Source organism: Zea mays, chromosome 5 (genome assembly GCF_902167145.1).
Source record: "Zea mays cultivar B73 chromosome 5, Zm-B73-REFERENCE-NAM-5.0, whole genome shotgun sequence".
Lineage (NCBI taxonomy): Eukaryota > Viridiplantae > Streptophyta > Magnoliopsida > Poales > Poaceae > Zea > Zea mays.
In genome coordinates, this window is record NC_050100.1 from 222,720,207 (window position 1) to 222,733,126 (window position 12,920).

Sequence of the window (12,920 nt, forward strand, 5' to 3'; positions counted from 1 at the left end):
AGCTCGTCAATCTCCCCCTCAATGTGTTCAAAGGTTTTCGGTAGATCTTCAGCTGAGGGGGTAAATTTTTCGCTGCTAGCTCCAACCGAGTAAAAAATCTTTCTTAATCGTTGAATGCACTTGTTGCTAAATTCCAGGCATTTTTCTTGAAGATTTGTCAGTAGTTTTCTCAAATCTGAATTCTGCTGAGCTTCGGCTTCAAGTTTTTCATTGAGATCTTGTTTTTCTCGTTCGAACTGCTCGGACTGGCGGAGAAGCTTCGAGTTTAGTTCTGATATTTTTGCTTCAGCTTCCGCCAGTAAGCCTTCGGCTGCCTGGAGCTCAAAGTTCTTTTTCTCAAAAGCATCTGATTGCTCCTTTATTTTGTTCTCTAAATTTTCAATTATAGTTTCGTGCTTCTTATCTTCTAGATCTTGCTGCATCCTCAAAGCTTTGCTTAGAAGCATGCTCTACAAATAAACAACCTTCGTTAAAGAATATTGCCATTATTAAAAAACAATAGAAGTTAGGGAGAAGGATGTTTACCTTGAAATTTGAATAAAATAAGCTGCCGACGATATGTTGTCGTCGATAGCGGCTGATGTCTGTCTCTAGCTTCGGAAAACCGATACTCTTTGATAGAGTACCGATGACCTTAGCTCCAGCTGAGTCCCGGATGCAGCCCAGTTGTTCGTCATCAATGCCCCCAAATAGGAGGGCACCTGACTTGTAGCCGCAAGACTTGGCGTAGTCTTTAAGTTCTTCTATTTCGTCCTTCGTCAGTTTTTGCCCAACTAAGTTCTGGAAAGAGTAGGCTTCGTCGTCCGAAGGGTCTTCGGCTATTTCTTTTCCTTTCTCAGGCACTGTGGCCATGGTTTTTTCAGTAGTCGCACCAGCTTCTTCCGCAGCCATGTCTTCCAAAATCTTGTTGATATTCTCAATCGTGGATTTTAAGTTTGTATCTTCGGCTGTAGCGGCTTCGGTAGCCGCGACCCCCGAAGCTACGCCCTCGACGATTGCTGTATCTTCGGCAGCTGCCGATTTTTGGATTGACGCCCTTGGCGGCGTCTTATCGATAACTTCAGTTACCGCAATGATTCTTTGCCGCTTGGGTTTGCTTGTCTTCGTCTGATCCGGCTCGTCCACCTTTCGAAAAAGCTTCGTCAGTTGGAGCCCTAGTGGACTTAGCTTCGTGGGCATGGGTTCAGTCATTACCTTTAAAATTTCATCCACGTCGCTGGTAGAAGGCGGTGTGGGGGACCCCTCTTCTTCGGGAGATTGGCGCTTCGGAGTGGATATTGTTCTTTTCTTGATAATTTTCTTTTTCTTTGCTGGTCCTTCTTCACCTCTGATCAGAGTTTCGGTTTCAGCCACTCTTTTTCTTTTGTGGCCTTCGGCACCCTTATTCAACTGCTCATAGTCTGGATACTCGAGGCCCAGGGCATCGAATACTCGGTTCAGCCTTCGCTTCGGTCGGGTGCCGAAGGCTGCTGTCATTAATTGATCCTCCTTTTTGGAGTAATTCCCCAAGATTTCATTGCACATTGTCTCAACTGTGTCTAACCACTCTTTGCAGGGTTTCTTAAAGTACTTCTTGAATTTAAAGTGATAAGGCAGACGAACTAGCTCCCCCTCCTTCTTCTCTCCCTCCAGCTTCGGCATTTCCCACTCTTTTAGAGTAGGGAAAACCCTGAATGCCAAGAATTCCTGAACTAGATCCCTGGTGCCAATATTTTTTGAGATAATTTCAAATTCACCCAGAGCAGCCCAGGTGGGACCCTTTAAATCACCGATGCGGCAGCGTGGCCTCGTCTCTCCGAAGATTAATTCCAGAGGGCTTTGTACCAATTTTTCTCTGTCTTCGTCAACTTTTACGTAGAACCACTCAGACTTCCAGCCTGCTGGCCATTTGCTTCGGTAGCTGATGACAGGACACTTTGTTGTCTTCCGGTAGGCAAAATTGTAACAGCCGAAATTATCGTGTAGTCCGTCTGTTCTGGCCTTTGTTTGGTAATGTAATTCGTGGGCTCGGCAGAAGCTGTCGGCAAACGGTTCCACAGCTTGGCTTCGGAGGGCCCAGATATAAACATTGAGTCTAACGATGGCGTTAGGAGTCAATTGGTGAAAATAAATGCCAAATTTTTGCAACACATCTCCAATAATTCCATGGAGAGGAAATCTCAGCCCAGCTTTTAAAAAGCTTTTGAAAATTACAATCTCATCCTTCTCTGGCTTCGGGGTAGACTCCTCTCCCCCGAAGCGAAGTAGCTTCTTCTGATCTTCATTGAAAAAACCTGCTTTTACCATCTTCGCAAGGTCAGCTTTTGAAACAGTTGATTTTCCAAAATCCAGGTGACTGGGCTTGCTGGGTGTAGCAATGTCGTAGTCATCTTCGGAGTCAGTCCCATCAATGTTTTCTTCTTCGGCTGTTGTCGGGTTTGCTTCGGCACCAGGCCCCTCTTCCGCAGTCACTAGACCGGAGCGCTGCATCGCTTCGGAGATGGGCACAGTGCCTGAACTTTCGGCTTCGTCTCCCTCACGAACAACTTTGGCAGTAGATCGCACTCTCGCCATTTGATTCTGAGTTTGGGGAAGTCAGAAACCTTTTTCTTTTTTCTTTTTTCCCGAAGCTCTTCTTTCTGACGAAGCAAGCGTCGAGACGGACCTTCGTTCGATTTTGGGATTTAAGCTTCGGCTATGATGGAAAATTTCGGCAGCAAAACAGTGCAAATAGCAATGAATGCTGTGGTAACTTCACACCTACCTGCTTGTTTATATAGTACTGCAGGTAAGAAGGCGAAGCGGCGGAATTGTTACACCAGGCGCGCCGTAACTTGTACCCGCTGCGCAGTGGACCGCAAGGATCAAACAGTAACTCTGCAAGGTGGGACCGACACGCGCTCGGAAGTCGGATCGTTTCTCCGCAACGAGCTCAGGGAAGGTGTTTTTTGGACCTTCGGCTTCCCGAAGCTGAAGAGGCTTTTTTCACGGGTCAAGCTCGTTACGAAGAACGATCTAGCACCGCGAAAGGGGCTACTGTTGGGGTCGTGCTTCGGTGCGCCGAAGGTCTCACACGAAGAAGCAGCTTCGGCTGAAGTCGTCTCCAAGAGATGGCCGAAGGTCCCTTTTCATGGAGCTTCGGCGTTTTAAACCGACATAGAGATAGAATGACCTTTTTATACATATAGGTCTGAGTCAATGCTATAAACTTTCGCAAGGGGCATAATTGTAATTTGTCACAGGCTGCGACCTGTGCCTATAAATAGATGAACAGTACCTCTGTACTATTCACGTGAATCTGTCATTTGCTTTTGCATCACGCTTGAACTTTTGCCTTCCGCAGGACCGAAGGTACATTTGTAATTCAAAGTCATTTATATTCATTAATACAAGTAGAGATAATTCTATGACAATATTTAAATGTTTATTTCATATTCTATAATTTATGTGAATGCATCATTCTTCGTTGTTATGCTTACGAAGGTTTGTCCTTCGTAACCTTCGTCCGAGATGCTTTATATCCCGAAGGGATATATCGTTATGGAGGACGAAGGATCTTAACACTTAACATTTTTTGTGTTGCCTTGTTCTTAATTCTTAGCATTTGAGAACAAGTCCCCAACAGGATTCATTATCTCATTTATTATGGGCACATATTTATTATATAAAAAACAGAGTCGTGATTATTCGCAGGCTTCTAATACATAGAATAGCCTAGATAATCTGTGAAGCAAATGTTGGGGGGGTGTACTTCGGGTGATATTGACATGGACATGTCAGTGTGAGTGGCGTTGCTTGTGTACATTCCTTGGTATATCCGGATCTCACAACGAGTAAAATGATCCGCGGAATATGTCCAAGTTTTTATGCCTTTCATGCTTTGACAAACGCAGGCAGCTTTCGTGCTTCCATGTGGTGGCTCGCTAACACGATACGCCATCCGCCGGTCAACCAGATGGGCCAAACAGGCTGTCTCAAAAGATGGCCCCCGAGGGTTGGAGGATCAGGCTTAAGGCTGCAGCCCAGTTTGCTGCTGACGACGCGACGGGCCAGCAGTGCTTGCAGTCCGTCTGTCGCTAGGCTTATTATTGCTTGTCGGTACCAAACATGGTTTATATTCTAAAAGGACTCCAAAAAATATACTTATCACATGTACAACATATAATTCCCTATCCAAACTGATTCTTTAGCTAATATTCCCATACCATAAGCTCTACCATATTAAGTTGTATGCATCCAGCTATAAATACACATAAAGAGTTATCATCTCTCTCCTCACACACCAGGGCCGTCCCGAGAAAATTCGAGACCCTTTACGAAACTAAGAGGGTGTTTGTTTGGGATTATAATCCACCTAGATTATATAATACAACAATTTTTGAACTAACTCTTAGTTCAAAAGTTGTTAGATTATATAATCTGGATAGATTATAATCTCAAACAAACACCCCCTAAAACATGAGGCCAACTAGACTAAAAAAAGATTAAATATATAATATGATGTAGTATATAGTACATTGCAATAATATATATCAAAAACGGTACCTATTTGAATAGCATCATTCTTTTAGTATTTTTTGAAATGAAGTCTTCAATAATATGCTCATAATCAATTTTCTCCAATATTTTGCCTTCAAGTGCTATTATAGCCAAATCATTAAGTCTTTCTTATGTCATTGTAGAACGCAAATATGTCTTTAATAGCTTCAATTTAGAAAAGCTTCGCTCTGCTGTTGCAATTGTCACATGAATAGTCAATAGAACTCTATATGCAATAGCTACATTAGGAAAACAACCATGCTCCTTTAAAAACCGTAGAATTTCAATATGCCCCATTCTTTCTTTTGGAATAAATTCTCGTAGAAACTTCAACTCCATATATAGTTCTTTGGCATCAATATCAGTAGACGTCTAGATGAAAAGATTGAAAAAACAAAACTTTAGAGATCAACCCAGACCCACTACGGCGTTGTGATTGTGAATGAATTATAAAACTAGACAGGAACAGCTGAACAGAAGTCAGATCGTTGTGATTGTGAATTAATTGTAAAAAAAGAATGACTATTAATACCTTCGTTCAGGGCCTAAATGCCTTGCTAGTTGCTTGCTGTTGCAGTGCGTCAGGCTCACTGCTCAGACTCGTCACGGCTCACGCTCGCCGTGTGGACGCTCGTGACGGCCGATGGTGATGCGGCCAGCGGCGGTGGCCTATAGGGTTTAGGCTTCAAACTTCAGAGCTGTGCTGCGACGATAGGATTAGGAGACGACAGACGTGGACACTGGACGGTGGAGATGAACGGATCTGAGAAACAAAACGACGTGAGCAGCCGGCTACAAATCATTTTTATTGGGCTGCATAGCTGCCGTGAGTGCTAATAGGTCAAAGCTGATGTTGTGCTTAACTATGTATATGTACGTACTAACTACTATATATTTGGAGGCCTATATAATTTGGAGGCCCTGAGCCGTCGCTCATGCCCAGGGACGGCACTGCACACACTCAACACCCTTGAGTCGAGGCAAATCCTAGCACACTCGGTTACTTCGCTCTACCGACGACACTTATAGTGTTGGCTCACCTTAAATATACCATTCGAGTGAGCATTTTCACTCCGTCAACATAAACTCTACTTGGAACTCTATTTACCCATCCGCCACCATTCTTTCGCTTGATAATGGAAATTGTTTGCTCCTTTGGGAGAGAATGCACTTGAGAAGAGGTGCAATGTTTTACAAGATACCCTTGCACTAGAAATTGACTTCTTTTGCAAAATACTCTCCCACGAAAATTAACTTGGGGCCTAAGGAGCGCTATTGAGATGATCTATCAGCTTAACTAGAGACTCTTTCGCAAAAATAAAAATAAAAAAAGGAGGTGTGCACCTTAGATAGCTTTGGTGATGACTTTACTGATGTAGTGTCTTGTTAGAGAGGGTAGAACAGACCCTGTTAAAAGATCAGGGATGTAAATTAGATTAGATTTTTTTAGAAAAAATGTAACATTTTATTTTAAAATCAATAAAATATCAATTTTTTTACATGAAAAAATAACGCAATAAAAAAAGCAAAAACCTTTCAGAGTGTAAAAATAAATGTTTTACAAATTGAGGAAGTAAAAAAGGAAAGTGTTTTTTGTTGACACCTTTTTAGGGCGCCAAACACTCAACACGAACCAGCGGCGGTGCTCTCTGCACGGGGGCGGACGGTCTGCGCGCAGGGGCCGGACGGTCCGCGGCCTGGTGCGAGGCGCGGCGGTGCTCTCTGTACAGGGGCGGACGGTCCGCGATCTGGTGCGAGACGCGGCGGTGCTCTCTGTACAGGGGCGGACGGTCCGCGTGCAGGGGCCGCACGGTCCGCGGTCTGGTGCGAGGCTAGGGCTCCTGCCTGACGGTCGGACGGTCCGCGACCTGGGGCCGGACGGTCCGCGCGTGCGCAGGGGCGGCGGAAGATCGTCGGCGACGCCTGGATCTCGCTCCCGGGAGGGACCCCGTCGGGGAGGAGAGATCCTAGGAGTTGTTTAGGCTCGGGCAGGCCGACCTAGACTCCTCTAATCGACATAGAGTCGAAGAGAAGCGAAGAATTTGGGGGATCGAGAGGCTAAACTAGAGCTAGACTAGAACTAATCCTAATTGTACTGGAAATAAATGCGAAATAGAAGTGGTATTGATTCGATTGATGATTACAAATCGGTTGTATACCTCTCTATTTATAGAGGAGGGGGGTTGGACCCTTTACAAACTAATTTCCGAGCGAATCCCGTGAATTTAGCTAACAACCGTAGCACAAAACTCGGAACCCTAATCTGTTCTGCGCTTGCGCGGACCGTCCGGCCCACAGGCGCGGACCGCGGACCGTCTGGCCTCAGGGCCGGACCGTCCGCCGGCTCACTTTGGTTCCAAACATATGCCCCCCTACCTTTTGGTGGAGCTGGGCGAACCAAAAGCAACTAACTCGATGTGATCACATCAGTTTTCTTAGGCATCTTGACACTTACTAGGATGATATGAAGTGGCCTTAGTCCCGATGGTTGACTCAACGGACGTGACCCCTTTAGCTTTGATCGAACTGTTAGTCGCAATACCGCCGAGCGCCATACTGGTCCTGACCAATTCGTCACCTTGCTTTCCTAATTTTCTAAGTGTTCTGGCGTAGCTTCGTAGTCGACCAGGTCTTCTCCTTCCAGGTCGTCTTCCTCCATGGGTGTTGGTACGTCGTTGCAGGTGTCATGGTGTATTACGGATGAGTCGGCCTCAGGGGTCGGACGGTCCGCGCCCTGTACGGTTGGTCCGGTCTTTATAGCCGGACTGTCTGCCATACCTACAAAGAGCTGCACAGTTGTTGTTTTATTTTCTGTCTTTGTGGCCGTTTGATTTTCCTCAACGGCCTATGGTCTCCATTTTTTTGTGGTGGCGGATACTGCGGATGTGTGTCATTGAATATTTTTTCCGCCTCCTTCTCCTGATTCTCCTTTGCTCTAAGGCGCTATAATTTTCGCTTTTGCGATCGTGTCAATCCCGATGGGCACCATCGGGGTATGGAGTATTTTGGATCGGCTATTTTGTTGACAGTCGTACCTTCTTTTTTGTTTGTGTTGGCCGATTCACCAAAAATCATCGACCCTTCGTTATTTTGTTGTACGACGACATCTGTCGTTCCTATTTTAATGACGTCTTCTTTTTTCGTACTGTTGGAGGTTGTAGTTGTATGCCCCCTGCCGGATTAGTCAGCCTTTGGGGCCGAGTTTTTCGGCAATCTTGCTGGGCCTGTGCTCGTGGACCTGATTGAGGGGCTCTCAATCGGTCTTGTACTGGAGGTGTCAACCTATTGAATACAGATGTTTGGGGTGCCCCCTAAGTGGGATACTGTGGCATCCCAAATGGGTATGGTGGCATGCCCCACATTTGATTTGGGACATATGGTGGAGGTATGTATGTGTATGGATATGGCATAGGTGGATATGGTGGTGGAGGTGTCCATGCAGGTACGTTAGGTCTTAATTGAACATTATGACCTCCCGTCCTTTCCGATTGGTGTTGTAACACCCCTGGTGTTACTGTAACTAAAACTTGAGCATGGCATCATAAGCATTGACATTGCATATGTTTGATACACCTAGAGTGCATTCACTAGGTAAAAATTTCAAACAAGTTGTATTGTTTAAAGTGTTTTTGCAAATAGGACCCTGGATAGGGGACCTAACCCTTAATCAGGCTCAAAGCGGCAAGACCTAACCCAAGATGAGAAAACCTAAAGGCTTTAGGGAAAGAGTCATAAAATATCCCCTTGTTGTTTTTAGGTGAGGAAGCAATAGATTTCTGTTGCTTCTGTACCAAGGTGGTTCCTAATGAAGAAAATCAAGAGTGAAGTACGGGAGGAAAGGATCCCCCATTAAGACTTCTTGTGTAATAACTGTCGGGAGGAGTTTTTACCTCCCTTGGTATGTGTAATAATATTACTCTGCACTCGTTTATATTCCTGGTCTGTAATAAACATCCTGATCTTACTTTTTAATAAATGTAAGTTATGTTATCGCTTCCGCATTTCTTTATCTCCGATGTTCTGTAATGTCTGCAAGACGGGTGAAACGTTCCTGGAAAGGTAAGGAAAGATACCGAGCTTGTCAAGTAGTTCAGGGGCACCTATAGGGTTGTCTGAGGTCCGTTGAACAAGGACAACTGTAGGTGGGCCTAATTACTTGGGAGGTTCCGTCACAGGTGTGGGGGTCCAATCAGTCTAACCTGCCGTCGCACCTAGGTGGGTAAGCGAGGTCGCTTTGGTGGCCGGTCGCTGGGGCCAGCCTTCTTTTTCACATATTTAGACAATAATTGACCAAAGGTCGGACTAGATTTTACCAACCGACCAGTTGCCTTGAACGTGTTAGTTTTCCACGTACCTATTTCTAGTCGTCGTGGTTTGAAGGTATGTGGTCGCCTTGGTTCTTCGGCGTTGTCGGATCGTCCGCTGGAACGCTCCGGACCGTCTGGCGATGTCACGGACCGTCCGCGCCTGGGCACCGGACCGTCCGCGATGTGTAGTATGAGTTCTTGCACATGTCCCCTTGTCTGCACTTGCCCTCCAGTGCCAGAGTTTGTGATGGTCACCTTCAGTGTCTCCCCTCCATTAGGAGTCTTCTCGGCCACTACTTTCCTGCAAGCAATTTTTTGTTTCCATCGGCCTCCCATGCGTTACCGATGATGACTTCTTTGTCTTTGCCCTTATCGGTTGTGCTGGGCCGAATTAAGACCTTTTTGCCATTGAAATCGATCATATTCATTGGAAAGGGCTCCATGTCCTCCTGAAATTTCAATCGTCCCTCATTAATGGCCGATTGGATTTATCGTCGGAACACATTACAATCATTAGTGGTATGGGAAAATGAGTTGTGCCACTTGCAATATGTGCGACGCTTTAGTTCGTCGGCAGGTCGAACGATATAATCAATCTTTGAAAGGGAATTAGGCTTACACCTAGTCCCTAATTAATTTTGGTGGTTGAATTGCCCAACACAAATCTTTGGACTAACTAGTTTGCTCTAGTGTATAAGTTATACAGGTGCCAAAGGTTCACTCTTAGCCAATAAAAAGACCAAGTATTGGGTTCAAACAAAGTAGCAAGGGACAACCGAAGGCACCTCTGGTCTGGCGCACCGGACTGTCCGGTGTGCCACCGGACATGTCTGGTGCACCAGAGGACTCCGACTTCAAACTCTTCGCCTTCGGGAATTCCCGGAAGCCGGCGCGCTATAATTCACCGGACTGTCTGGTGTACATCGGACAGTGTCCGGTGCTCCAAGGAAGGGCGGCCTCACGAACTCGGCAGCCTCGGGAATTCACTTCGGCTGCTCCGCTATAATTCACCGGACATGTCCGGTGTACACCGGACTGTCCGGTGTAACAGTGGGGCAACGACTATTTCGGCGCCAACGGCTACCTGCGACGCATTAAATGCGCGCGCTGAGGTCAGGCACGCCCATACTGGCGCACCGGACAATCTACAGCGCATGTCCGGTGCGCCACCGGACATCCAGGCGGGCCCAGAAGACAGAGCTCCAACAGTCGAACCCAACGGCTTTTGGTGGCGTGGCTGTCGCACCGGACATGTCCGGTGTGCACCGAACTGTCCGGTGCGCCATCGAACAGACAGCTCCACCAAACGGCTAGTTTGGTGGTTGGGGCTATAAATACCCCCAACCACCCACCATTCATTGCATCCAAGTTTTCCACTTCTCAACCACTTACAAGAGCTAGGCATTCAATTCTAGACACATTCAAGTGATCAAATCCTCTCCAATTCCACACAAAGCTTTAGTGATTAGCGAGAGAGATTTGCCGTGTTCTTTTGAGCTCTTGCGCTTGGATTGCTTCTTTCTTTCTCATTTGTTCTTGTGATCATAAACTCATTTGTAACCAAGGCAAGAGACACCAATTGTGTGGTGGTCCTTGCGGGGGAAGTCTTATTCCCGGGTTGATTTGAGAAGAGAAGCTCACTCGGTCCGAGGGACCGTTTGAGAGAGGGAAAGGGTTGAAAAAGACCCGGCCTTCGTGGCCTCCTCAACGGGGAGTAGGTTTGCGAGAACCGAACCTCGGTAAAACAAATCATCGTGTCTCACTCCGCATTTGCTCACGATTTGTTTTGCGCCCTCTCTCTCTGACTCATTATTATTTCTAACGCTAACCCGTCTCGTAGTTGTGTTTATATTTGTAAATTTCAGTTTCGCCCTATTCACCCCCCCTCTAGGCGACTTTCAATCTTAATGTTACCATTTTTTAGTAATTCATCGAATATCTTATCACATCTGCCAACATTAAATGTAAACTTAATCTCCTCCTGTCGTTTCTTTTGAACCGGCTCCAAGGAGGAGCAAGCCGAAGATTTGGCCTGCTCAGGCCAAACTATTTCGGCAGTGTAAATTTCCTTTGGTTCACCGTCCGAACTACTTTGACTATGTTCTACTATATGGACATTATGATGAACCGTTTTGACTAGTTCTTTGCTTCGGCTTTCACAAGCCGAAGCTCTCTGATGTAATTGTGCTAGCGTAAAGAACTGGATGCCTTCTAATTTCTCTTTTAAATAATAGCGCAATCCATCAAAGGCTATTCCCGCCAGTTGTTTCTCTTTTAAATAATAGCGCAATCATCGGTTTCTCGTATCCCGGAATCTCCGGATGTAATCACTAACCGATTCATCTTTTTCTTGTCGTAGGGCTACTAAGTCTACGAAATCTAGCTCATAATCGCCAGAAAAGAAATGTTCATGAATTTTTTGTTCTAAATCTCCCACGACAAAATGGAGTTAGGAGGGAGCATGGCATACCATGTGAATGCAGTTCCTGTTAAAGATGATGAAAATAAACGTACACGAAATGCTTCGGTGTCGACCAATTCTCCTAACTGTGCTAAGAACTGGTCTATGTGCTCACGCGTGCTCTTTTCTTGGTCACCCGAAAACTTTGCGAATTCAGGTATTCTGGTCCCTTGTGGGTATGGGAGCCGGTCAAACTGGCTATCATAAGGTCTCCGATATGACTGGCCCCCGGGGACTATACTAACTCCGAGCTTATCTCGGAACGCCCCAGCTATTTCCTCCCTTACTATATCGATGGCAGCCGGTGAGAGACCACCGGCTCTTTGATCCAATATGGGTGAGTTTGTTTGGATGTTGGTATGTTGTTTTCCTCCCCATTGGTTTGGGTTTTGCAGCACGTTAATGCATGCCCTATGAGGTTCATAGGACTGGCCATTCCTTTCTGGCCTTCTAGGGGCCGGAAAGTACTCACTCTCATGGGTTTGATAGATTATATTATGGTGCTGGTGTGTCATATGGTGAGATGGGGAGTCTAGCTGGGACGGATATGGAGTTGGATATCCATCCTCCTTAAAAAACTCTGTGTCGGACCGTCCGGTTAAATACACGGACCGTCCGGCCCCGTGCGCGGACTGTCCGGCCATGTGGTCGGACCGTCCGACATTATATTCAGACTGTCTGGCGTCATACGCAGACGGTCCGAATGGGCTATCTAGGGTTTGCACGGCATGTGGCGGCTTGGGTGCAGGTCTCGGTAATTCGCTTCTAAAAATGGGATCGGCCGCCGCTGGCCCGGACGGTCCGCGCCCACGTGCGGACGGTCCGGACATGCGCAGATCAGCAAATTTATCGCCGATGTGCGTGGGAGGCTGTCGTTGCCCAGGGTACATGTCCATCGGCATCCCATAAAGGGGTTGTGACTGGTCGTGACAACCTGTAGCCGATGAATTATGTGTGTATTCCCTCAATTCAACCTCGTGCAAAGGAAGATTTGCCATAGTAGACTTATCAAGCACACACACTAGCCTTTTATGATCATTTTGTATATCCCCTACGATACGTTGTAACTGTTCTCGCTGTTCGTCTATGTAAGCTTTAAGAGATTGGAGTTCATTGGTGCTACTTACATTGGGGGTAATCGTAGTAGGTCGGAGCGAAGCCAGATCTGTCGCCCGTTGCCGAACGACTTTGTTGTTCCTGTCCACTTTGAAGTCGGCCAGGAACTTCGCCTTTGCTTCTTGGATCAGCCGCTCCTGGCGCTCCTCGAACATGAGTTGTTCTTCAGCCGGCAAGGTTTCCCATGTCGGTGTGATGATATTGCTGGTGGAAACTTCAGCTATCTTTTGAACCGGCCATTGAGGGCCGATCTCGATAGGTCTATATCAAATCTTCCCCAGCGGAGTCGCCAAAAAGTATGTTGATGCCTTTTTGGAGAGCCAAACACTCAACAAGAATCGTGGCGGTGCTCTCTGGTCAGGCGCGGACGGTCCGCGGCCAAGGGCCGGACGGTCCGCAATCTGGCGCAGGGGCTAGGGTTTCCTGCCTGACGGTCGGACGGTCCGCGCGTGCGCAGGGGCGGTGGAGGATCGTCGGCGACGCCTGAATCTCGCTCCCGGGAGGGACCCTGTCGGGGA